Below are 27,956 nucleotides of genomic sequence, written 5' to 3' on the forward strand. Positions count from 1 at the left end.
ATATGAAGAGATACACCTATACATCCTGTTACACACCGACATTCATCCAAAAGTTACTTACACACATATTCACACGTGCAAATAAACTATTGAACAACCATTTATTTGAATATAGAGTTATACACACACTTCCACCTTACTTCTATTGAAAATTACACATATTTATTCTCTTAAACAATCACTTATAGAAACACATACTTATTTAAACAGGAACTCTTACAATCTCTTACTCTCACATATACTCACTTATATACATCAATATTCATATATACTAGATTAAAACATATGTAGTTACTGATAAAGACACTAGTGAGACAGTCATTCACTCACTAACAAACATATATAGACACTCATCCACCCATACAGTCCTGTACATTTGCTGTCTTCAAAACACATACAAACAAAGAGTCAGTCACTCATGCATCTATGTGTTAAGTAATACCCCCACCAAACCATATAGACACTCAAACTGATACTAATAAAAATATCAAATAACCCATATACATACGCATGTAGCTACTTATCAACACATGTAGCCACTTATACACAAAGTGAAACACTAATATATGTATTTAAATATTTAAACATAACTCACTAATATTTATTTTTCAGAAAGACACATATTCACTGGATGGTGTCATCAGTGATGTCATGAGTGATGTCACGCACCATGTCATGAGTGATGTAATATGTGATGTCATCAGCAGTGCATTGCACGCGCAAGTTATAGTGAGTCCGACTAACTATAACGTGGGAATTTCAATGGTTTTATATCAGTAAAATTTCCAGCTAACTATAACTGGTGTGAAACCTATGGTTTTTTCAGTGAATTTAATAGGTTTTTTAAATGCTAATTCCTAACTATAACCGGTGTGAAACCTATGGTTTTTTCAGTGAATATATATATATATATATATATATACACACACACATACATATATATATATATATATATATTTTTATTTTTTTTGTTTTTTTTTGTTTTTTTTTGTTGGGGAAATACTGTTCAGCCTTGCTTCCGATCACATCCACCAGGCGGGGTTTGTGCCAACAGGCGGGCTGGACCTGCTGTAGTATCAAAACTTCCTCACGCTGCAAAGTGCGACTATTCTTGCGCTTTTGCAGCGTGAGGAAGTTTTGATATTACCTACTGGCGGTCGCCAGTAGGTAGCTATAGTTAGGACCTAGTTTCCATAGGAAATCCACAACATTCTATTTGGATTAACTTTGGCGCTGGTGGACGAATCTTCGTGAATTTCTCCAAGAAAATGGCCTGCTCGGTTCCGCTCCTTCCCTGAAAGTTTGGGGGTGATTCGTCAAGTGGGGGGCGAGAAAAAAGGGGGGTCCCAAAACGTGTTTTCCCCATGCAATTTTCCATGGGAACCTTTAGCCAGGGCTACAGCTCGAACGGCTGAACGGAAAACACCAAATTTGGCAGAGAGGTAGAGTTCGGTTTGCAGATTGTGCTTCTTGTTAAATGATCTAAATCAGTTCAGTAGTTTCTGATAAAATTATAAGTAAAATCATAGCGATATCTAGAGACAGAGTTCTACACGCGTACGGAGATCCGTTCAATTACTAGCGCGAGGTGCATGCTGATTGGCTGTCAACTGTCTGTCAACACTCCAAACCAGGAAGTGTTGACAGCCATCTTGTGCTCGGTAGAACCGAGTCACAAGAAAACAGGGAAACAAAGGTGAAAACAAAGAAAAGGGGGCATGGTAGAAACACCCTGACCACCTAGGCCTGCTCAGGGAGTCCCACAAGGACCCCCAAGGAAAAAAAAAATATATATTTTTTTTTAAATCGGGGCCCACCAACAACCTCCAGTATGCGCCAGGGGGCTGCCTTGCAGAGACGTGTAAAGAGGCCATGCCCCATTTTACACCTCTCTGCAACACAGCCCCATTGCGCATACTGGAGGTTTCCGGTAGGCTAGTTGGCCCCCAGGGACCCCCAATATGCAATATGCAAGGGGAATTAGTTCCCCCTCTGTAAACGCGCCAGGGGTCTGCGTTGCAGAGAGGTGTAAAAAGGGGCGTGGCCTCATTACACCTCTCTGCAATGCAGCTTCCTGGCGCATACTGGAGGTTCCTGGTGGGCTAGTTGGCCCCCAGGGACCCCAATTATGCAAGGGGTCCAGCCAACGCTTTGTTTGAAGATTTTTTTTTCAATATGGAAACTGACGTTCTCCTTCTCTCTACCTTCTCAACATTTGGGCAAACGAGAAAAGCGATATATGTCCAACGTGATGAACATGTTGAACTGTTGTCACCAAGGGTGGCAAATCTTTGCCAAAGTCCTTTAGATTTGGGAGTCAGGTTCGGTGTGATTCATAAATGAGAAAAACTGAAAAAGTGTAATGCCAGTTGAGAGGGGAAGTAGGTGTGCAGAGGGAAGATAAGGAACTAAGTAAATGGATGAGTCTGTAAACAGGAGCACACACACATTTAAGGAACAGGTGAGCTCACAATGCAAAATAAAAGCTCCAGGAAATGTGGTTCCGCCACTGGCGTCACGCCCAATTACTGTGCCCAAGCTTCTCTCGGGTGGGAGAGAAGCATTGGTGGATGCCAACAGGCGGTATAAGGAGCACACCGGCAGATTGTGCATGGTGCTCTTAATCTTACCGTGAGCGGCCGACCCACGAGTGATGCTGTCTGCATGCCTTTTGTTCTACATGGGGAGTGGTACATGGGAGATGTCATCAGCATCTCCACTCTACCAGGCCTTTCCTATCCCAGAGTTCCCTAGTGCAAAACTTTGGGGCTAATATTTAGAGTGTTTCCTGAATTCCAGTCACTCCAGTGTCACCTGTTGAGAAATGCCTCCTGGATCCAAGCCTTGTTCTCTCCTTCTGGAATTCTGCTGCCACCTTGGACTTTTTTTTACCTTTTGGCGTTTTTCATCTGTTTCTGATTCCTTGTGGAGGGCACTTTCTGCTTAGGCACCTTCTGCATCGACTGCAACGAGTCTTCTGGAAGAGGTCGCCCATACCTCTGGCAGACCAAGACAGTCAAAACTGGAATTGTTCACCAGTCCACGGCCAGAGATCCTCAACTAGGCATCTGAATCCTGACAGGAAAGTCACTTTATAGCGTTAATGGTTCCACTGCAGAGATAAGATGATGAGTAACATGCAAGTCACAAGTTCCAATGCTAGTCGCAGTAAGTTAGATGAGTCAGAGGAGTAGAGAAGTGTGGCTCAATGGTTAGAGCGGCAGACCCTGATGCAGTAGTCTGGCCGGGACCAGGGTTCAATTCCCGCCTCAGCGGGTCTTGGGCTCAATTTCCTCGGACCTGATAATTCTCGCCTCGGTGCCTATTCTGATCATGAGCCCCACTCTGCACCTCTGGGCAATAGCTTGCTTAATCTCTACAACAGCCCCAACAACGCTAAGGATGCCTGACTTCACCTTGGAGGTGCCCAGGAGTGGGCTCCTCACAGGGAAAGGCCAGGAAGGGTTCTTCGGCGGTATTCGTACAAGCGCAGAGATGCCTCCGGGTAGTCGTGCGCTATATAAGTGCGTAATTATCATTATCAATTAATTATGCACACAAGATGAATGAGGGGCCAGCAGGTTATAGGTTGCATTCTCATTACCATAGTTTAGTGGGGCAAATCACAATAATTCTCAAATGTCTTTGTTAACATTAAGGACATAGGATCCAATTCAGGTAGTGAGTATGTGGTCTTTCATCGTTCTAAATTCAGCATAATGTATATGATTCTGTTGGACAATGTTAAAAGCAATATAAATGCCAAGACGCAATTTAACAAAGATTCAAACCTATGTCCCAATGTGCTTTATAAAGGATTTGTCTATGACTGTCGAATTCACAAAGCTGCATTTCTCACATCTAGTTTCATTCTTGCATCCTATAATAATAGAAATTATTTTCCAACACATGAAACTGACTTTGGTTCCTTTCAAATAGCTCAAAGCACGGAGTGCTGAAACAGGTCTACCTATTTAAAAAAACGTTGCTCTTCCTGCCACAAACTCTTTACCTATCCTGCTTGGAATTCTGAGCATTCACAAAATGCTGAAAAGCACTATCATTTGGGTTGGGCGAGATTTGTTTCCCAAAGTCGGTTCTCAAAAGAGGTATTGAGACATCCTAAGGACTTCCTTACTTTCCTTGGAGAAGGTCAACCTTTGGTCTTAAACCTCTTCAGTTGGTTTGAAGTCTACAACACAGTAGACCACGAGGCCTTAGCAAATGCTGAGGGAAAAGAAGAGTGTAAGATTGGAACTGGAATGCAACATTACGCACTCAGTAGGGTAATGTGGTATGCCACTGGGATTTTTCATGTTGTCCTCATTGCTCATGGTAGCGAGTAGAGCACTTTCATAAGCAGATGTAGGTGGATGACATGTAGATTACTCCTCAACGTAACTCCACACTGACTGATGAAACTTAAACTGGAAGCACAATTATCAGATAATAGAAAATCTGCCACTTCTTGATGACAAGTCATCTTATTCCAGCTTCTTTTCTTTTGCAGATGGAGTCAATGAGAATTCACAAATTCAGTAAATATACAATTGACATGTGAACATTGTATGTGCAAAGTGCATAATTGGAAGCTGAATGTTAAAATATATAGGCTACCTTTTGCTGTTTTCTTTATTTTATAATATGATCAACCAATATTTATGTATTTTCTTAATATATTCCCCAGTGGAAGTACATTATATATTTATGATGATATGCTTTATGCATGAGTACATGGAAAGGAATGTCATACAATGCAGCATAGTCAATCCTCTCTATTGACAATGTGAACGTGAATCGAAATTTGCCTAGCTTACGTAACGGTAAGTTTCAATTCTATTAAGGACACGGAGGCGAGGATTATGCTATATCTTCCTTCGCTTTATTAACATAAAGTCTCCACAGCAGCTTAGGAAAAGATATAATAAGAACAAAAATGCTTTAAACATAAAGCATTGACGTAATGTTCGACAAATCAAACAACAACTCCCAAGAGTCTCTTTGCATAACAATAGTCCATAGTCCTTTCACACTGTCCATCATCACTATATAACCGGACTTCTCATCATCTTCCTCCTCTTTCTTCGCGCAGATCACGCTTGAGCCTCATTGGTCCTGTTTAGCACCGTCGTTGCCTGTCAAAAAAGGAACAGCATCAGCGAGGTGGCCCAGGAATGCGACAACAAGGCGAGGAGCAGTCAGTGATTAACACATTATTGACCATGTAAAGGAAAACGCTTTACTTACTGCCATACGGGTGGGTAGAGACACCACTGTGACCTGGGTGGGATAATCCTCGCCTCCGTGTCCTTAATAGAATTGAAACTTACCGTTACGTAAGCTAGGCACATTTCGATTCTATGTCAGGACCGGAGGCTTCAGATTATGCTAGTTTAAAGCTTACTTACCACCAACTGAGCCAAATCCACCACCGGCTTAAAGTAAAACCTCTTGAAGGTGGAATCCGAGGACCAATCCGCTGCTCGCATTAGGTCCTCCAGACGAGCACCCACCGAGAATGCCTTAGAGGCCATGGCCCCCCTGGCGGAGTGCGCTCCAAAGAGAGAAGTATTGATGCCCGCTTCTTGCATGACCCATCGCACCCACCGAGCAATAGTGGGGGAGGAGACAGCTTTGTGTGGCTTCCGCAGGGCAATCAACAACTGACGCTCGCCCGGAGGGCGCAGATCCAAGGTCAGGTCCTCATATGCTTTGAGGCATTGCACGACACACAACTTAGGAGTGTCAGTAAAGGCTGGATAAGAAATGGAACGCGACGACGTCTTAGTACGTCGGCCCACGGTAAAAGTAACCCCATCCGGGGAAAAAATGCGTGCAGAGACATCCAGCGCGCGCACGTCAGAGACGCGTCTACAAGAAACCAAACATAACAACATGGCTAACTTCGCCGACAGCTCTTTAAGAGACAGATAGGAATTGGCCGGCCACGACAGGAACAAATTCAGAACCAAATTGACGTCCCAAAGGACGGAGTACCTGGGTTCTGGCGGCAGCGCGAGGCGAACAGCTCGCAGAAGCCGGCACACAAAAGGATGTTCCCCTACCGGATGGCCATCGATGTTATCATGGCCAGCAGAAATCGCCGATCGAATAGCATTGATCGTCCTATACGCTAGACCCTTGTCGGCCAAATGCGCTAGGAAATTCAGCACGGGAACGAGGTCTGCGACCACGGGATCCAGATCCCTTCGTAAACACCAACGCATCCACTTAAGCCAAGCGGATCTGTAACGCTTCGTCGTACTATCGGCCCATGCTTTGGAGAGCAAGTGCTCAGCCGACCCCGAAAGGCCCGGGAGCGCCCAGCGTCTCCTGAGAGCCTCCACGCCACGAGGCGGAGAGAGTTCTGCATGACGAGAGGGTGAGGTTCCTGATCCGGGTTCGTCAGGAGCAGAGGAAACAGGGGGAGTAGGATTGGAAAATCCCAAGAAAGTTCCAGAAGAACCGGAAACCATACTTGAGACCTCCACAGCGGTGTAACCAACACCAGTTCCGCACCCTGGCGGCGTATTTGAGCCGCCGCTCGCATGATCATGGAGAACAGGGGAAACGCAAATGGCTGTTCCCGATTCCAATCCTGCAAGAACGCGTCTGTGGCCTCCGCTAGAGGGTCCGGCCTCCAGCTGTAAAACCGCGGCAGCTGGTGGTCGAGACGGGACGCAAAGAGGTCCACCGAGAAGGGGCCCCAGAGGGAGAGTAGCCACCGGAAGACTTCCGGATCCAGTTTCCACTGGCTGGCGTCCCTGAGATGTCGGGAGTGCCAATCCGCTACCTGATTGCACTGGCCTGGCAGATACTCCGCCGTCACCGCAATGTGACGAGACAGGCAATAATCCCAGAAGTCCTTCGCCAAGTCCGCCAAGGCGCGGGAACGAGGACCTCCTAGATGGTTCACATATCGAACCGCCGAAATATTGTCCATCCGTAGCAGGACACAAGCCTTGACCGAATCTTTGGTCCAACAGCGAACTGCGAAGGAGCCCGCAAGGAGCTCCAAACAGTTGATATGCAATTGTTGTTCTTCTGACGACCAGGCGCCGCCGGTGGAAAAATCCCCGCACCGGGCGCCCCAGCCCGACCTGCTGGCGTCGGACTCTATGATCAGGTCCGGAGCCGAACCGAAGATCGCTCGACCATTCCATGCCTCCATGTGAGACAGCCACCATGACATCTCCTCCTTCACCTCGTCCGTGAGGGGAACCCACTGATCGTAACTCATCCCACGGTGCAGATGTTGCGCCTTCAAGCGCTGAAGAGCCCTGTAGTGCAGCGGGCCCGGGAAAATCGCCTGGATGGAGGACGAGAGAAGGCCCACCACCTTGGCGACATGACGCAGTGACGTACGATCCTTTGCGATCGTCTGCCGAAGCAGGTGTCGTATCTTCGCGACCCTCCGACCCGGCAGGCTCAAGACCGCCTGCACCGAGTCCACCACGAAACCCAAAAAGGTGATCTGCTGAGTGGGAACCAAAACCGACTTGGAGCCGTTGATGACGAACCCTAGTCTCTGAAGCAGGCCGACAGCTTGACGCAGCTGGCCTGCCAGCACCTCCGGGCACTGCCCCATGAGGAGGACGTCGTCCAAGTATACTAGCATCCGGACCCCCTGACTTCTGAGAAACTCCACCACCGGGTGGAGGACCTTCGTGAAGCACCACGGGGCCGAAGAAAGGCCGAACGGCAGGGCGGTGAATTCGAACACCTTGTCGTCCCACAGGAATTGTAGGAAGCGACGATGAGGGGGTGGATGGGAACGACCAAGTAGGCGTCCTTGAGATCCAGTCTCACCATCCAATCCCGAGGGAGGAGCACGTCTCGAAGGAGGTGGATCCCCTCCATCTTGAAGTGACGGTAGACCAACCACCCATTGAACTCTTTGAGATTGATCACAGGCCTCTTGCCCCCATCCGTCTTGTCTACTAAGAAGACGTTGCTGAGGAACCCATGTGGGTGGCGCGTTGCTAGACGGATGGCTCCCTTGCGCAGCAAGTCCGAGACCTCTCCGTCTATCAATCGCGCGTCGGATTCTGAAAAAACCATCGGGCGCGGGGGCCTCGCCTGAGTTGGCTGGTCGTAAAACTCGATATGGAAACCTCTTACAGTTTGCAAAACCCAAGCATCGGCAGTGAGCAATTCCCACTCCCCGTAAAAGCTTGCCAGCCGCCCCCCAATCGGAACCTGATCCAAGCAAAGTACACTTACCGGGGGCATTTCCCTGTCCGGAGTTCTTCTTGAACCCTCTGCCACCGAAACGTTGTCCCCTGGTGGGGTAGAAGTTGGTGTAGTTGGCCGAGGTCTGGTATTGACCTCTTCCGGAGCCTTGTCCCTTGTTGTTGGTCTGCTGACCACGGCCGATCGCGCGGCCCCTACCGTGACCGGCCCCTCCAGAGAAACGCTGGTGGAACACCCTCTTGATGCTAGACTGGGCCTTGTCCAGCGACGTGAACGTATTCACAAACTTGCCCAGCTCGCGGATGAAGGGCTCGCCGAAGAGGCCACCCTGGGCCACAGCACCCGCCTCCGACGAGGCCAGGTCCCCCAGCTTCGGATCCAGCTTGATCAGGAGCGAACGCCGCCTCTCAGTGGACAGGGCACAGTTGGCGTTGCCCAGGAACACGATCACCCTCTGGGCCCAATTCGAGAGCACCTCCGGTGATATGGCGGTGCCATTCGCTCGAGCCTCCTCCGCCATGTCGAGGATCTTCGTGGCGGGCCCGACCGCATCCAACAATTTGTCCTGGCAGGCCCGCCAGGACCGGTCAATCCCCTTCCTGGGGTCCTTCATAAACTTCGCCAAGAAGGTGGCCATCTTGGGGTCCAATTCCGGCGTCATGGCCACTTTCCCTTCCAGAGTTGGCCGAGGGCACTCCCCACGTAGGCAACCCCTCGCCTCCTTTTCTAGGGGCTTGCGCAGTCTGCCCGCAACAAACTTCGCCACCGTCTCCCCCGGAGCCCAGGCCGCGGATCGGGGGTGGACGATCTCGTCCGGGTCCAGCATGCCCGACTCATCCCGGGGCATCTCCTTGGCCGAAGGCGCCGGGAGCCAAGAGCGGGTCGACTCCCCGTCGTCATCCGTGTCCGGAGAGTCGTAGATCGGGGAGGCGGGCGCCGTAGTCACGTCGCCCGAAGTACTAGGGTCCACCAAGGGTGCAGGGGGCACCGTCGTCGCTTTAGCCAGGAAGGCGTCACGAAGACGCTCGAAAGCGCCCCTGTCCACGCCTTGAGCCTCCGATGAGGGCCCCTCCTTACAAGGCCTCTTCGGGGCGGGCGGCAACCCGCCGGACGTCCCCGGGAGTTCGGGGGACGGAGGTACATGCGCCGCTGCCAGCTTCGCGCACTCTTCCACGATGCGGGCGGAAAGGCGGTCTTCCATGGGCCCTACCACCTCCGTCACGCAGCGATAGATGGAATTGTCCACCGCCTGATAAAACTCGTCATCCTGCAGATAGGGGCAGGGTTCTTCTTCGTATTCCCCTTCCATCTCGGAACCAAGGGCAAATGCGGGGCACCCAAGAGGGCGGCAACCGAGAAAGTTCTCGAATGTGGGCAGGCCAAGAGGCTGCGATCACGTTTTGGGCCAACTGACGTGGCAGGTGGGCTGCACCAACCCCCAAGCGCGCAGACCCTCCTCGCCGGGACCGGGTCCACGTACCCCTCAAGCGCGCTAGGCCACACTCGGGTAAAGGTGCACAAGGGCCACCCGAAGGTGATTCACGCGGTCAGAGCCGCCATACAGACCCCAGCGGGCGTCAAAGTGGGTAAATTACAGACCCGGGTCACCAGGTGTCAGAGGGGTACGCGAGGGCTGGCCCCTGCGCAAGCAGACTCCACGGCGCGGCTCCTGGCACTGCGGAGGCGCGCCGAAGGGTCGGCGAGACGACAGGCCGCCCCCTTGCGGTCTATGTACACACCGCACACAAGTGGGAATAAAGTCGCGTAGGAACGATGAACGTTCCCGCAACTGGGGACTCTGTAAGGGAATAAACCATGCAATGAGTCCCCCAAATGATCGTACACAAGACAATCAATCACAATGAAAAAGGGAAAAATATAGGAAAGCACTTATCTGGCTGCGGGAGCAGCGAAGAAAGAGGGGGAAGATGATGAGAAGTCCGGTTATATAGTGATGATGGACAGTGTGAAAGGACTATGGACTATTGTTATGCAAAGAGACTCTTGGGAGTTGTTGTTTGATTTGTCGAACATTACGTCAATGCTTTATGTTTAACCCCTTCGATGCGGCCGCTTTTTTTCCCGTGTGCGGCCGCCGGCCGAACACGGGCGGGCCATGACGAACCCCAGCCGTCATCAGCACACGAGCACCGTAGTGCATGACGGCTGGGGTTCGTCACCAGCATGGAAGGGGTTAAAGCATTTTTGTTCTTATTATATCTTTTCCTAAGCTGCTGTGGAGACTTTATGTTAATAAAGCGAAGGAAGATATAGCATAATCTGAAGCCTCCGGTCCTGACATAGAATTCGTAAGCAGGTGAACATATGTGGTTCACAGATATATACAGTCTGAAAAACAGCCATCAAAGCACTATTTTGGCACATTAAATATTTTATGGTACACATGCCCTCTTAATCGGCCAGCTATAAAAGACATACTGGAAACGTAAATTTTTATGCTCCTCCTCCACTTAAACTGTGCAAACGTCTTCACATGAACCTTGTAAATCCCATACCATAATGTATTAATTTAATTAAAATGGCAATTTAAATTAGCCAGAGATCTATATTCAATATATGGAAAGCCTCATGTGGAAGCCAATCACGCAGGAGCTAGTGGGCCATTACCCAAGGAGCCTTTCTTTTGTGAAATGAACAAGCTTTATGTAAATCCTACACTCCTAGCATGATTCAAAGTGTTTCTCAAGACACTATCTCAAGTGAGTAAATGTTAAAGAGCGACCAATGTCCTAGTTCCAATACACAAACCCTATGCTGCGCAGCACCTTTAGGTCACTTCATAAAGCTAGGTAATCTTGTGTATCCAAGAAATTTGTTTCTTTCAATTGACATTATTGGTAATCTTGATATTACGGTTAACCTTTATTCAACATTCTACTCAGTTTTAGATATAGCATAATTTTCTTCCGCACTTCAAAAACATTTTAAAACGCAGGTGTTGGAAAACATGTTTTTATATTCAATTAAGTTGTTACATATTCTAGTCATCAGATCTCTCTAAGTCTATCGAAGGATTATCAGATAAATTACTTTTTGTTTGAGTGCTACATTCCAACATTACTGTACAGACCGTATAGGAAGTTTCAGCTATGAACCTTCACTCTCCATACACTTCAAGTAAGCATTAGATTCCATGACTTTTCGTCGATTAGTTTCACTTAAGTCCGTTCTGAAACAGATCTCCCCTCCGCAATGACAAGCCTACCTTTTCTATTTTGGCCGTGTGGAATAACTGCTGAAAACAATCCCCCCTTTTCTTGAGAAATGTCCTCGAATCCTCTCTTCACTTAGTTTAGGATTTTTTAAAAGGAGACATACAATGCGGATGCAGATTGGAGGGCCATGTTTTATGAATTGAAGTTAACAGTTAAAATCCCTTCCAAAATGTTAGATACGAAAATGCCCTTATTATTACTAGAGGTAAACGATTGTGTTTAATTGACATGCTTGAACAGGGGGTACCTCAGGGCTCTGCCCTGAGTCCCACCCTGTTCAATTTATACATGGCTCCCCTGGCAGAAGTGGTGCAATCGTTCGGCGTAGAGCTTGTCTCTTACGCCGACGACACGCAACTTCTAATATCACTGTCTCAAGCCCCTTCTCTGGAAGCAGACAACTTCAATGCTTGCATGAGTAAGCTTGCCACTTGGATGACAGAGCACTGTCTAAAACTAAATGGCACTAAAACGGAGGTTCTTATAATTGGAGGCAATGAGGCAAAATGGACAAAAGAATGGTGGCCCAACTGCTTGGGTCCTTTGCCCCCTCCCAACCGGGAAGCAAAAAATCTAGGTGTCTGGGTAGACAATAAGTTGTCTTTTGATAGCCACATCAAGAAAACAGTAGGCAAATGTTTTGGAGTAATGAAAACGCTCAATCGTACCCTTGACTTGTTGCCTCTGAACTCCAGACGCACCATGACGCAGGCACTAATCACTTCCCGTATTGATTACGGGAATGTGCTGCTCCTGGGCACATCTGCTAAAAACATCAAGAAACTACAGGTTCTACAAAATTCTGCAGCACGCCTAGTGTTAAGGCTTCCCCGTAGAGCCCCCTCGAGACCCTCTCTGGCATCCCTCCATTGGCTACCTATTAGCAAGAGGATTGTTTTCAAAGCTCTACTATGGTGCCATAGGATAATCCACCAAAGAGCGCCGGCTTATATGTCGAATCTGGCATCCCTGTATGAACCTAACAGATCCCTCAGATCTAAAGGAATGGGTTTGCTCAGAACTTCTCGCCCCAAAAAAGCCAGAATGGGAGGCAGGTCCTTCCGCTCACTAGCGGCCAAGCACTGGAATCTCCTGCCCACGGACACTAGGCTAGAGACCAATGAGGCCTCTTTTAGAAAGATGCTGAAAACCTTTTTATTTACTTCATAATGGTACTCCTCTCTCTCCTCATAAAATGCTCTCTCCACAGCGCGGGGACACGCCGGGAGGCGTCACCAGGCGCTTTATAAACCCCTTTAAACTAAACTAAACTAAATCAATTTTGGAAGATGGCATACAAGTGCATTTTCCAGTTTTTCCTGTCAGACATAACAATGTGACCCATCATGGCTGCCACCAAAGGTGTCTGTGGGCAAAAGAGAGACCGGGCTGAACTTTCCACATGTTGCCCGGAACAAAGGCAAAGCGGTAAGCTGGTGAGCAGAAGGCAATAAGAAAGCAATAAAAATATTTTGAAGGCCTATACGGATAGCATTTTCTATCAACTTTTTCTTGAATTGAAAAGTTTTCTTTTCTAGTTGCATGTGCCCACTAAACTGTATAAATTTGAGACAGTGTAGGATTCGGGGAGTTCCATTTTTTGACAACCCCCAGGAGAACCCATTTCCGTGGGTCTCCTCATGTTGTGATCACAGAAAAATTCATACATTAACATTGGACCTACAGAGTAGTGAGTTATTTCTTTTCCACAAACATGGTGTTGTGGCCTTCCGATCGCTCTCCAATGGGGGTGACATCTGGAGCCGGACCTCTTCCCTCCCAAGACTCAATGCACCTCACAAGGTAAGAGAGCTTTCCCTGAGTGGAAACTGGAAGAAGGGAGGGTCAGGCATCCAGTTCAGTAAACTAACTTTAACTCATGCCCCGCCACAATCTACTTATCACCTCAAATATTGCATCACTCATGACATGTTAAATGACATCACTCATGACATAATAATAATAATAATCCTTACTTGTAAAGCGTGTACATATCACCTCTTAAGGTTTCAAGGCGCCTGGGGCGGTCGGGGAAATTAAGTGAGCAATTGCCCAGAGTCACATGCAGCTGAGCTGAGCTGCCGCCGGGATTGAACCGTGATCCTCACGCTCCAGAGTCAGCCGCACTGGCCGCTGCGCCACAACTCTCCCCAGTTGACATCGCAAAAGACTTAATTACATTACTGATGACACAACTGATTACATCATCCAAGCTACTGCTCTTTAATGAGTCTATGAACCCTTAGATCATTTTTGAAAATAAAGTAGGCAGTAAAGGGCACACAAACATCTAGATAGATTGACTATATGTTCCTATGACGTGCATGTCTGAAATAGAAATGTGTAATTCCGGAGACAAGTTGGATTCACAATGGTAAAAGTTATATGGTGCACAGTTTTAACTATCAGTACATTTTTAAGTGTAAATAATACTTCATTTGAACAAGGTAGAGACAGTGCAAATAGTGTGACTTGCAGAAGTACGTTAAAAATAGGTTGCAGTTTAAATCAAACTCTTGTTGGTAAAATTATGTGAGGAAAACTAAAGATTATCGTTACAATCCATTATTCATCTGTGAATTTCTTTGCACATGCTGCTGTTAAAGAGTTGTCATGTAGTGCTATTGACAATATCTATATGAACACCAGACCTATGAGTTGAAGATATTTATTTCCATTGGTTCAGTGAAAATTCGAAGACATTATAGTTGAAGAATGAATAATGTATTGGTGACTCACAAATGGTTCAAGTTGCAGTATGACTGTACGCGTTGTCTCAATGGTAAACAGCACTCTGCTCATTTCAGGAATATGTATAATGCATTTTACAAACTACAGAGGTTTGTGCATAGGACCTGGTTGTGCATGCCTTATCAGGGGCCAGTGCACTGATGTGAAGTAGTTGACTTATCTTATCAAGGTAAATAATCAAACCCTCTTGAGAACTGTATTCAAGGTTTAATAAATTGCTGATAGCACTAATCTCTCCAGAGAGATTACAGGGGCAATCAACAAAGGTAAATTACACTTAAGTGTAATTAGTAATTTACAAGTGTAAGTTTACTCTTTACATAAATTGCTGATCAACTTAATGTCTAACACCGGCATCACATTACTTATGCACCTTAATACCAGTACAATTAAGAGCATAAAACCCAGTAAATGTGGGTGATTTAAAAAATATGAGCCTTATGTTCTGCATACTGCGAAAGGCTACACCCTTTAGCACTAAAAGTTTATAGAAAATTGGATCTAGATGTACCTCAATAAATACATTACAATATGAAAAGTAAATCGCAAACTGTTACATTCAGTGGATGATGCCATCAGTGATGAGATCAATGATGTCATTTAACATGTCATGAGTTATGTAATATGTGAGGTCATTATCAGTGAATTACGGGGCACAGGTTGTAGTTAGTTCACTGAATCATATATAAACATACATTTTTATCCCGTTTCATCACTTAACTATAAAGTCACTTTCACATTTGGCATTTTCAGGGAATTTCAGTTTTTTTAATAAAAAGGGAAGATCATATTTCTATACCTAACAATAACGTCTCTTTAAAGTTTGCTTTTATGAAGGAATTGCTGGGGTTTTTGATCATATTCAGTCAACATGCAAACTGCACATGCCTTTGGCGATGCACAGCAGTGTTTGGCCCAAGCCAAACCTGGTATATGGCCCATCCATAGCAGCCTGCCCTCCGTGTTCAGTTTACTGCCTCTGCTCCATTCCATTATCCGTCTATGGGCCCCTACTGCTGCCCTCCATGTTCAGATTGCTGCGCCTGCGCTTGCCAACCTGCCCTGAATAGTTTGCTTGCTGCCCCTCCCCCTCCAGCCTGCTTCCGTTCAATGTCTGCTTGCCCCTGCTCTCCTGCCCTTTGTGGTCAGCTTGCTGCCACAGACCATATAAGCTTGCCCTCCATGGATAGTTTGCTGCACCAACCCCCCTCGCAAATGCCTGATGTTTTCTGTGTGCTTGCCCCTGTCCTACCCCTCCTGGCCTCCATGGCCCGTTATGCTGCCCCGGTCACCTCTGCCGTGCCATCTGATCTTAGTGTGTGTGCCCCTCCCCGCCTCTACTACCATCCGTGGTCCGTTGTGCTTCCCCTGCCTATGCAGGCCTGTCCTCCATGTTCTGACTGCTGCTCCTGCCTTACTCCCCCTGCCCTTTGTTATGCATCTGCGTGCCTCTCCCTATCCCGCCTTCTGTTCCATGTTAGGACTCTTGCTTCTCCCGGTCCTCCCTCAGTGGGCCGAGCCGGACCATGCCAGCCTGCCCTGTATGTTCAGCTTGCTCCTGCCATTTCCCAGCCCTCCATAGTCAGCTTGCTGCCCAGGGCCATAACGGCCTGCTCTCTGTGGTAAATTTGCTACTCCAGGCCACACGTCCTTCAGTTCTCCATCTGTGTACACCTGCTCTCTCCCGCCTGTGCACTGTGGTCAACTTCTTACCCCTGCGGCTGCCAGACTGTCCTCTTTGGTCAGCTTGCTGCCTCTGTTTCTACCCACAGTCCCCACACCCTCAGTTCTCTGTATGTGCTAGCCTACCTACACCCTTGTGCCCTCTGTGATCCATTGCCTGTTCCTGCTGACCTGCCATCTGTGGTCATCTTGCTCTCCCTGCCCATCCCTCCTGCCCTCTGTTTTCCATTTGCGTGCCCCTACCTCTTCTCTCCTGCCCTCCGTGGTCAGCATGCTGCCCCTGATTGCTCTTGTCTTCTCTTTGTTCATAGTCTGCTTGCCCCAGCCCCTCCCATCTGCCCTTGATGGTCAGCTTCCGGCCCCTGCTAGTCTGACTTCCGTGGGCAGCTTACTGCTACTTCCTCTAACCCCCTCAACTCCATTCTCTGTGCACTTACCCCTATCCCCTCCCTCCTACACTCTGCGGTCCATTGTGCTCCCTCTGCCAATGCCAGCCTGCCCTACGTGGTCAGCTTGCTGCCCCTGCTCTCCGTTGTTCATGTGGATGCCATTGCACCCTCCATCCTGCTGTCCGCAGTCTGATGTGCTGCCCCTGCCACCTACTAGTAAAAATGTAGCTTTCCAGTGCACTAACCATCATTTCTATGACAAAAAGAACCCTCTCATGTTGTTCATCTCTAAAGGAAATGCTTTAGAGTTTAAAGCTTCCATTCCATCAAGATGGCTTCAGGAGTGCCACACTGTTTTCATAAATACAAATGTTAGCTCCCAAGTTAATTATTAGAGCTCTGTGGGAATCTGCAGTAGCACACTGGCTAGTCAACTGACAAATTACTGCTAGTGTTGAAAGTACGTTTACATTTGAGTGTTGGAATGTTTTACTGACATGGATGAGAAAATACATCGTAGAACTCATAGAAAAGGTGTGCTCATTTTAGCTTGCCTGGTACTAGCCCTAACTTCTATGAGAAAACAAATGTCCTTATTTTCTTGATTTCTAAAGGAAATGCTTTAAGATTTTACAGCTTTGAATCCATCAAGATGCCACACTTCTGGGACTGTTAGCGCTCTAGATGTTCATTAAACCACTGATGGGAAGGCTGCAGTCGAACACTGGTAAATCAATTGACAGGTACTGCTTCTGTTGGAGGTACATGTTTTACTTACATTGTCAGACTTTCTTCTTACATGGCTGATGAAGTCAGTGTGAATTTTTAGCAAATGTGCTCTCACCTTAGTACAAAGGTCTTCAATCTGTGGGGCATGACCCCCAGGGTGCCCGGGAGTCCTGGGAAAGGGGTCGCGCATTTCCAGGCCTAACGTCTGCATGGAATACAAAACGTGCTCTTCCTTTTCGCAATCATTAAAATGCTTCAGCCGAAGTTAATTGAGTGTCATGTGCTGTAAAACCTAGAGGCACGGCAGACAGGTAAAACAATCCTTCAAATAAACCTTCATGCCAGGTTGCCTTTCTTGCCTGAATGAAATGTGCGCTAAGAGTTAATCTGCAAATGTAAAGGCTGCTTGGGAGTGGTTCAGGCTTCATTTGCTCGAATCACTTCAAGAATTGTGATGGCAAAGATGTGTTTTTTGTGTGGTGGTTAGCAACTGGCCTCTGAAGTATGTGCTTTTGAAGATAACCCTATTTACACAGCTCTTAGTACCCCTGAAGAGGTGTTGAAGGGACAGTTATGCAAAAAAAAGAAATGCATTACTTATGGTCTGATATTACACAAATCTACATTTTGGAAGCTCCATTTTATCCTAAAACTCTTTGCACATTTTGTAGAAGCCAATCTATGTATGTGTGTAATGCAAGTATAAAATAATGAGTTACACATTCACAGTGCTTTCTGTCACAGGCTGTGACCTCATAGCACTAAAAATATACAAGTCACTATTTTCCACTGCACCAACCAAATTTCATTCTGTGGTTCTCTGGTTACACACAGACCTATAAAGGGCATTAAATAATAGAGGTTTTATAATGTACTATATAGCCCATTTCCCACTGAGTAATAACTTTTAAAATGTATTTTTCATTTAAGCTACCCATTATTTTATATGTAGCTACCTGATGGTGAAAGGCCTAAAAACCTAACAAAATATTTTCAGGCTGATTTATGAGAGGCGTGACCCGCTGGAGCATCTGTTTTTTTAAGCGTTGGCCGCACAAGCATCTCAATCATATCTATGAGGTGAGACAGAGTCACCCTGAGTGGCTTTGCATGGCCTCATAGATATGGAGTAAGACAAAAGAGTGCAAGTCACTGCGTTGCCTCACTCTATGTCAAGTAGGAGCTCCATAGGCGTTGCGGTGGGTGTTCCCACACAATGCCATGGATTTTGACGCTGCCCCAGATTTACAAAACCATGTAAACCTGGGGCAGTGCCACAACCTTACGCCGCCCCACAGAAGGCGCAAAGAGGAGAAATGTTTTCACTTTTGCGAAGAAGCATCAATTGAGTGGTGGCGTTTTGTGGTTCGTACCTGGAAGGAACCCAGAGTAAAGAAGGTGGGCCAGGATTTCTTGAATATATATATATTCTTTCTTTCTTTCTTTCTCTCTCTCTCTCTCTCTCTCTCTCTCTCTCTCTCTCTCTCTCTCTCTCTCTCTCTCTCTCTCTCTCTCGCTCTCTCTCTCTACTGGCAGTTGCCAGTAGGCAGTTATAGCTTAGCTAGGATCTAGATTCCATAGGAAGGGCGTTTTTTATTTTTTGCTAATAACTTTGGGGCTGTTTGATGAATCTTCACGAAATTTTCAAAACAAATTTGACACCGAGAAAAATTGCGGGTCCCAAAACACCTTTCCTGTAGGGGCTTTAGCCACGACTACAGCCCGAACCGATGGGGGGAATAATACCAAATTTGGCAGAAAGGTAGATCTTGGTCCAGAGTACTGCCTTTTGGTAGTTTGGTGTAAATCCGTTCAGTAGTTTTAGAGATATTAACCGAATTGCAAAATGTGTATAATTGGGGGCAGTCCCCGTGCTGTAATCAGATTGGCTGCCAACACTTCAACCAGAAAGCGTTGGCAGCCATCTTGGAACTCGGATTCAGGGTCCCACAAAAACGTTTAAAATATAGAAAAGTGGGAAGGATAGGAGTACCCTGACCCCCTAGAGGTGGGTGTCTGTGACAGCTCCTGCCAAGTCAGAGCACACACAAACTCTGCTCTCAGCAAGCGAGAGCTGTGCGACCGCTCCTGCTTGTTGAGTGCAGGTTTCGTCAGTTTTCCTGCCCACTGTCAAGCAGGCAGGTCAACAGACTAATGGATTGCTCCCACAGACAGGGAGATGGATGTTTAGCGGCTCCCTGTCTGTGAGAGCAATGCTGGCTCCCGCAGGATGTGGGGAGCCGGCTGGGACCACTGGGCCTTGAGGCTCCCCCTGGGATGGAGGGATGGCGGGAAAGAGGAAAAATAAAGGTGAGAAATTAACAGAAAGAGCAAGAATAAAGCTCAGCAATGAGCAGAAAGAAGCAAAATAAAGGTATTTGGACTCTAACTGCCTTAACTCTCTAATCATATTGCCCCCTCATGCATTTTTATTCACTCTATCTATTGCAAAAGCCCTAATTTAGAGACATCCTTCAGATGCTCCAATGAAAAATTCCTCGGCCCAGGATACGATATATCCAAACTACTTACTGAACAGTGGTGTACAAGAATGCACTTTCTAAGGTATAAGGTGCTGCTTTCTACATATATAAGATCATAATGGCATAGCAGTACATAAAACACAAAAATCAGAAGAACAATGAAAAAACTGTCTTATATGACGTTTGAGACCCTGGGAAGACACATATGTAACTTGTATAGCGCAATGTGCTGTTACCTGTTGTCTCTTTGCAGTGTATGGTGGATACAATTTTATTGTCCTCAATCCTCAGTTTTACATCCAGGTAATCAATCTCCGTTCTACTTATCCTATATGTATACCTCAGATTATAAGGATTGGCATTTAATATGTCCAAAAGGACCTGAGCCTTCTCACAGGGCCATTCCAGAGTATGAAAAGGTCATAAATGTACCTAGTCCATATCATAATGTGCTGAGTGTATTCCTGATAATCCTCCACACAGGCCACATGCTCCACCCACCAGCCCCTCAAAAGATTCGCTATGAAGGGGGCAAAGCAGGTGCCCATCGAGGTCCCTGTCAGATGTCTATAGCAGACACCATCATGAATAAAAAATATTCTCTTTTAAAACATAGTTGATCATCTTAATCAGCATCCTACTATGTTCATAGAAACTGTCCGACCTCATCTTCAGATAATGCTCACATGCTTGTACACAAATACAAGTGTACAACGATGTCACATCCATTGTGATCACAGTACAGGATCCAGACCACTTCACATTTTGTATTTTCGTCACAAATTCACTACTGTCTCTACAACAGAAAGGCAGAACGACATCAAATGGAAATAAGGAGAAAATGCATAGATAGTGGTGTTCTCCAGAAAATTCCTCGTCGTCCCGGGAGCAGGGTTTTGCTGGTGCTTCTATGGATTTCGGACAGAATATAAAATGATGGTGTCTTACAATAATGTTTTCTTAAAAATATATATAATCATCAAAGTCCAAGAACCCTTGATCATACCAGATTGTCAAACATCTACAATATTTATGGACTGAGTTTTTGTACATGTCCAACGTATATACTTCATAACAAGAGGTGTCGATAAGTTGTCACATTACCTCACATTTATACGTACTGGTATCCAACACCACAACATTCCTACCCATGTGTGAGCAGAGGCGGATCCTCCATGGGGGCGTTTGGGCGCCGCCCCACTACTTTCTCACCGTGCGAGAAGGCAGAAACAAATAGTAGAGAACTACCATTTGTTTCTGCCTTCTCGCACGGCGAGAAAGGATAAGTTCGAGTTCCTGCTCGAGACAGTGGGAGGGGTTACTCGAGGGAAGGGGGGAGTGGTTTTCCTCACTGTTGTAAATACAGTCTGTTTGGCAGCCTGAGAGGCTGTCCAAACAGATAGTATTAACTGTATTCATAACAGCGGGGAAAGCCGCTCCCCCCTGCCCTCGGGTAACCCCTCCCACTCTCCCTGTTCTCTGTATGCTGCAGCATACAGAGAAATCACGTGGTGATAGGGAAGCCGGCCGAACCAATTGCAGCGCTGTGCTGTGGTAGAGCCAGAGGGGAGGGAGGCTGCCTGGCTTCCTGCATGACGAGTCTGATGAGTCATGATGACGATTCCGAATTCAAGAACTGAACGGCGGCGGGAGTCGGAGCGGACTTGGAGGCGGGAAGCCGGAAAGTTAAGGTAAGTAGTAAAGTTTCTTGACTGTTTGACTTATGACTGTTTTATTATGTATTGAAATGTCTTCCGACCTTTTCACATGAAGCGGGAGGCCCCTCTCAGTTTCCTGCCCTAGTGCCCTTTGATGCTCACTTTCCCTCCGTGTCCCTTCGACAGTCTCTGGAGAGAGAGAGGTGTCGGTGGCCAGGTGTGGATCAGGGCGTTATGGGTTAGACATTGTCTGGTGTGCAGACTCTCTGATGAGTGTTACCACAGAGCCCTGTAAAGCTGCGACAGCTGTCATCACGCCCCGCCACTTTCAAATGTCACCAGCCGCGACTGTGTGTGAGGGTTTTATAATTATTGTAAGGTCGAATTTCAAGGCCTGTAATGCTGCCTTCTGGGTTGCTGTCAAGTTTCCCACCTCCTGTATCTTTTCTTTCTGAGGTACATATGTTCTCCAATCATTATCTCATGGAAAATATCAATATCAATATTTTCATGTGGCATATTTGGAATCATGCATTATTTAAGTTTAACAGCACTGCCGCTCAGGGCACCAGCACCTATGCCCAAATTCTCCAAGACTTGCCCAAGTCACCCTCTCTTAAATGAGTTTCAAGGGCAAGCAGGCAATCCATATCACCAATCTTATTGTCATGTTCCTGTACTACAGTACCAATTTCAATCGCTGTAGGCTTAATCAATGTATGTAATATGCACAATTTTAATTTTCTTACAAAATGATAAAGGTCCACTCATGTCTGTGCATAATCGAATTTTACATTGGGACAACATAACAATCCTAACTCTAGCAATGACACATCATGAGATGTCAGTTCTTGTTTTGATAAGTTTATCACTGAGAACTCTGCTGTTAATTCTTTTTGTTCTAGCGAGTATTCCTTCCTGACTGCAGTTGTGCACATTCCTCCTCTTCTCGTGCGCCTCCTTTGCCTGGGTCTTTTCCTCCTCCCTTTCCCCTGCCTTAGTGGGGGTCTGTCCTTTTGGGGCCAGTCAGCTTGACGTAACAGACAATATTCAATGTGAAAACTTCTTGTGCAGCATAGGATGGCCAAGCCATATCATCATTGTCTTTGCTGACATCAGACCTGGATTCAGTCGAAATACGGTCTTTTTGTTTCTGAGTATCTTCCTGCCACATTTCTTTTCTAAACATGTCATATTTTCTGCCAAAGGTAAGAATTCTGCCCTGTGCCTAGTCCCTTTTATCTCTGAGGAATTTCTGTTGTTTCTCTGTTTCTACCTCTTCCCCATGTTTTGATAATCTGTTTTTCATAGCTGTGGACAGATCCTTAATCATTGCCTGATCACTCTAATTCTCAAGATCTTGTTTGACCTAATGATTTTTGCCAAGTTAAATTTTGCATATTTTATTAGGATTTGTGGCATCCCGTTACATGATTTGGTTGTAAAGTCCGCCCATTCTTCTAGGAGCCCCGGGTAGGGAGCCTCACACGTGGGTACTATAAATGTGCGCAGGCCACGTTTCACCCTAATTACTTTAATGTACCTGCTCAATGATGTTAGCTCCCAACGTTTAGATATCTAATCTCTTTTGTCAACAATTTCTCTAAAGAAAACATTTTCTTTTTGATATTCACAATACCTGTGCGATGCGGCGTGGCTCCCCCAGCTTCATTTGGATTTTCCGTATCGCAAAAAATAAATGTAGCTGCCTCTAGCCTTGCCGTATAGCTCATGGTTATGTCTGTGCCCATCTCACTGTTTTCCGCCTCACATTGTTCAACCCCGTGCATTCACTGAGTTTACTTCAATCCGATTGCAGGCACTGCCGCTTGATTCCGATAAGTACGTAATCGGGTCTTATCGGGAGACAGTCAGGGTGAGTCTGCCATTTGTGACTGGCTCACCCAGACGCTCAACCTTCCAGACCTCTAAGCCTTCGCAACCACCAATGTATTATGCGATTGACGGGAACCATATAATCCAACATTTCCTGGTACAACATCAATGTTACGTCCACCAGTGTGCAGTGCTCCATAAGGTATATATACTTTTTCTTACGCTTCTATCTTATTTTTGACATTGTCTTTTGCTTTTCTTATGCTTCTATCTTATTTTTAACATTAATTGTCTTTTGTCACCGTTGGCACTAGAGTCTGTTTGGAATATGTACAGTAGGAACCGGACCCGCTACAGAGCACCTGCACGCTGGCGGAAGTAACCACTGATGTGGTACCAGGAGATTTTATATATATATATATATATATATATATATATATATATATATATATATGTCCACACAAGAAGGAGTTGCCCCCTCGGAAAAGCCCACAAAGGTAGGTTTAACTTCGTTTATTAACAGGAAGTTGCAGCACAGGTGAAATGGAGACCTCGCATTCAATGATTCAGATCGCCGACGCGTTTCGTGCATTCAAGCACTTCTTCATAGGCATACTGGTCCAAGCAGCGCAGAGCAGTGTGTGCACTAATTATAATTCACATCTGAGTCCCGCCCCTGTGGGCGTTAGCTCCTCGCAGAGCAGCATGGTCTCTGTAGTGCACAATTTGTAATCCTCCAGTGAGGTGCTCGTTGCGCTGCCCTGTTCACCTTGAATTGAAGCCCCAGTGGGTATGCAAAGTTCTAATTCACTCCGCGCTGCATGTAGCATCTTCCAAAAACAGCCTCCTTTCCATGACGGTGTTTGTTTGATGAAAACACCATCGGGCCGCTTTCATGCAGCGGGGCTTTTCCACGGCTGGGCCAGCCGTATTTATGTCCACACAAGAAGGAGTTGCCCCCTCGGAAAAGCCCACAAAGGTAGGTTTAACTTCGTTTATTAACAGGAAGTTGCAGCACAGGTGAAATGGAGACCTCGCATTCAATGATTCAGATCGCCGACGCGTTTCGTGCATTCAAGCACTTCTTCATAGGCATACTGGTCCAAGCAGCGCAGAGCAGTGTGTGCACTAATTATAATTCACATCTGAGTCCCGCCCCTGTGGGCGTTAGCTCCTCGCAGAGCAGCATGGTCTCTGTAGTGCACAATTTGTAATCCTCCAGTGAGGTGCTCGTTGCGCTGCCCTGTTCACCTTGAATTGAAGCCCCAGTGGGTATGCAAAGTTCTAATTCACTCCGCGCTGCCTCTGAAGAAAGGATTGATTCCTGAAACGCGTCAGGCTTTACATATTTGAAGATTGCTCTGAAAGCATCCAAGGAGCGAGCAGTGAAATGGATCCAAATAAACGTGCTGAATTAAACTTCGTGTGGCTGTGCTTCAATGGGGCTTCCTGTGTTTGAATTTGATGTATATCGGCTGTTGCCCAGTCGAGAAGTGAGGCCCACCTTTGACAGGGTCCGTGCAGGCTCTGAGCTGGGGCTTGCAAACAACGGAACGAAGACAAGAACAGCTCCAATACAGGTGGTGCTGCCTTGCGCACGATTTCACTGCTGCAAAAACGCAATTGGAGAGCTTCCAGCGCACCCTCAACTCCACTTGGTGAACACTTGGTTCCATTTGCAAGGACTGGTGAGTGGCCCCACTGGGGGAAGAAGGTCAGCGTACTACAAAGCACAGAATGCTTTGCGGTGTAGCCACGCCCACTGTGGCAGGTGACATTGATTATAAGAGCAGACGCTGCCTGAAATCTGCTCCTCCAGCCCTTCACGAACTGCCTCTGAAGAAAGGATTGATTCCTGAAACGCGTCAGGCTTTACATATTTGAAGATTGCTCTGAAAGCATCCAAGGAGCGAGCAGTGAAATGGATCCAAATAAACGTGCTGAATTAAACTTCGTGTGGCTGTGCTTCAATGGGGCTTCCTGTGTTTGAATTTGATATATATATATATATATATATATATATATATATATATATATATATATATATATATATATATATATATATATATATATATATATATATATATATATATATATATATATATATCGTGAGAGACAGCTCCGCTTTGCTGGGGGCCGCCGGTCCTGCAGGGCGAGCTCCGGCCAGGAACGGAGATCCTGGAAAACTGCGCGTTCCGCCACAAAAGAACAGAGCTCCACAGTGTCTCATGGTGCAGCTGACCTTTATTCGTCACATCCTGTACACAAAGGCTCATTACCTAACGCGTTTCGACGTCCCTGACGTCTTGATCACAGGTGAGCTGTTAATTAAAACCCCAATGGTCACGTGCCTGTTCGTATTCCTTCAGGCCCCAGAATGCATCAACATAGTCTTAAGGGATGTGCACGTTATTTCAAATACTGCTTGATAGCGTTTTTTCAAAGTTGCAATGCTGTTCCCAGTAAATGCCATTCGTATTTGTTGCATAGTGCTGGTTGTTGTGGCAAGATGTTAAATATTTGCTGCATCTGCACTGTTCCAAGGAGAGGCGTAGCCCTCTCCTATCTCCCTTTCTCCCTCGCTTTAGCCAAATTGCCACGGAAAGTCCATTTGAGCTGGCAGAATGCGGGGAATGGTCCATGCCCCCTCCTTTAATATCGTGAGAGACAGCTCCGCTTTGCTGGGGGCCGCCGGTCCTGCAGGGCGAGCTCCGGCCAGGAACGGAGATCCTGGAAAACTGCGCGTTCCGCCACAAAAGAACAGAGCTCCACAGTGTCTCATGGTGCAGCTGACCTTTATTCGTCACATCCTGTACACAAAGGCTCATTACCTAACGCGTTTCGACGTCCCTGAAGTCTTGATCACAGGTGAGCTGTTAATTAAAACCCCAATGGTCACGTGCCTGTTCGTATTCCTTCAGGCCCCAGAATGCATCAACATAGTCTTAAGGGATGTGCACGTTATTTCAAATACTGCTTGATAGCGTTTTTTCAAAGTTGCAATGCTGTTCCCAGTAAATGCCATTCGTATTTGTTGCATAGTGCTGGTTGTTGTGGCAAGATGTTAAATATTTGCTGCATCTGCACTGTTCCAAGGAGAGGCGTAGCCCTCTCCTATCTCCCTTTCTCCCTCGCTTTAGCCAAATTGCCACGGAAAGTCCATTTGAGCTGGCAGAATGCGGGGAGCGGTCCATGCCCCCTCCTTTAATATCGTGAGAGACAGCTCCGCTTTGCTGGGGGCCGCCGGTCCTGCAGGGCGAGCTCCGGCCAGGAACGGAGATCCTGGAAAACTGCGCGTTCCGCCACAAAAGAACAGAGCTCCACAGTGTCTCATGGTGCAGCTGACCTTTAGTCGTCACATCCTGTACACAAAGGCTCATTACCTAACGCGTTTCGACGTCCCTGACGTCTTGATCACAGGTGAGCTGTTAATTAAAACCCCAATGGTCACGTGCCTGTTCGTATTCCTTCAGGCCCCAGAATGCATCAACATAGTCTTAAGGGATGTGCACGTTATTTCAAATACTGCTTGATAGCGTTTTTTCAAAGTTGCAATACTGTTCCCAGTAAATGCCATTCGTATTTGTTGCATAGTGCTGGTTGTTGTGGCAAGATGTTAAATATTTGCTGCATCTGCACTGTTCCAAGGAGAGGCGTAGCCCTCTCCTATCTCCCTTTCTCCCTCGCTTTAGCCAAATTGCCACGGAAAGTCCATTTGAGCTGGCAGAATGCGGGGAGCGGTCCATGCCCCCTCCTTTAATATCGTGAGAGACAGCTCCGCTTTGCTGGGGGCCGCCGGTCCTGCAGGGCGAGCTCCGGCCAGGAACGGAGATCCTGGAAAACTGCGCGTTCCGCCACAAAAGAACAGAGCTCCACAGTGTCTCATGGTGCAGCTGACCTTTATTCGTCACATCCTGTACACAAAGGCTCATTACCTAACGCGTTTCGACGTCCCTGACGTCTTGATCACAGGTGAGCTGTTAATTAAAACCCCAATGGTCACGTGCCTGTTCGTATTCCTTCAGGCCCCAGAATGCATCAACATAGTCTTAAGGGATGTGCACGTTATTTCAAATACTGCTTGATAGCGTTTTTTCAAAGTTGCAATGCTGTTCCCAGTAAATGCCATTCGTATTTGTTGCATAGTGCTGGTTGTTGTGGCAAGATGTTAAATATTTGCTGCATCTGCACTGTTCCAAGGAGAGGCGTAGCCCTCTCCTATCTCCCTTTCTCCCTCGCTTTAGCCAAATTGCCACGGAAAGTCCATTTGAGCTGGCAGAATGCGGGGAGCGGTCCATGCCCCCTCCTTTAATATCGTGAGAGACAGCTCCGCTTTGCTGGGGGCCGCCGGTCCTGCAGGGCGAGCTCCGGCCAGGAACGGAGATCCTGGAAAACTGCGCGTTCCGCCACAAAAGAACAGAGCTCCACAGTGTCTCATGGTGCAGCTGACCTTTATTCGTCACATCCTGTACACAAAGGCTCATTACCTAACGCGTTTCGACGTCCCTGACGTCTTGATCACAGGTGAGCTGTTAATTAAAACCCCAATGGTCACGTGCCTGTTCGTATTCCTTCAGGCCCCAGAATGCATCAACATAGTCTTAAGGGATGTGCACGTTATTTCAAATACTGCTTGATAGCGTTTTTTCAAAGTTGCAATGCTGTTCCCAGTAAATGCCATTCGTATTTGTTGCATAGTGCTGGTTGTTGTGGCAAGATGTTAAATATTTGCTGCATCTGCACTGTTCCAAGGAGAGGCGTAGCCCTCTCCTATCTCCCTTTCTCCCTCGCTTTAGCCAAATTGCCACGGAAAGTCCATTTGAGCTGGCAGAATGCGGGGAGCGGTCCATGCCCCCTCCTTTAATATCGTGAGAGACAGCTCCGCTTGCTGGGGGCCGCCGGTCCTGCAGGGCGAGCTCCGGCCAGGAACGGAGATCCTGGAAAACTGCGCGTTCCGCCACAAAAGAACAGAGCTCCACAGTGTCTCATGGTGCAGCT

General features: G+C 46.9%; 1 protein-coding gene across 1 annotated transcript in view; it reads right to left on the reverse strand.

The window, feature by feature from the left end:
- The window catches only part of KIAA0825 (KIAA0825 ortholog), a 2,177,598-nt gene that overhangs the window by 564,731 nt on the left and 1,584,911 nt on the right, over positions 1-27,956 (reverse strand). The gene's annotated exons all lie outside the window — the stretch shown is intronic.

This window comes from Lissotriton vulgaris, chromosome 3_1 (assembly GCF_964263255.1).
Source record: "Lissotriton vulgaris chromosome 3_1, aLisVul1.2, whole genome shotgun sequence".
In the NCBI taxonomy this organism is placed as follows: Eukaryota; Metazoa; Chordata; class Amphibia; order Caudata; family Salamandridae; genus Lissotriton; species Lissotriton vulgaris.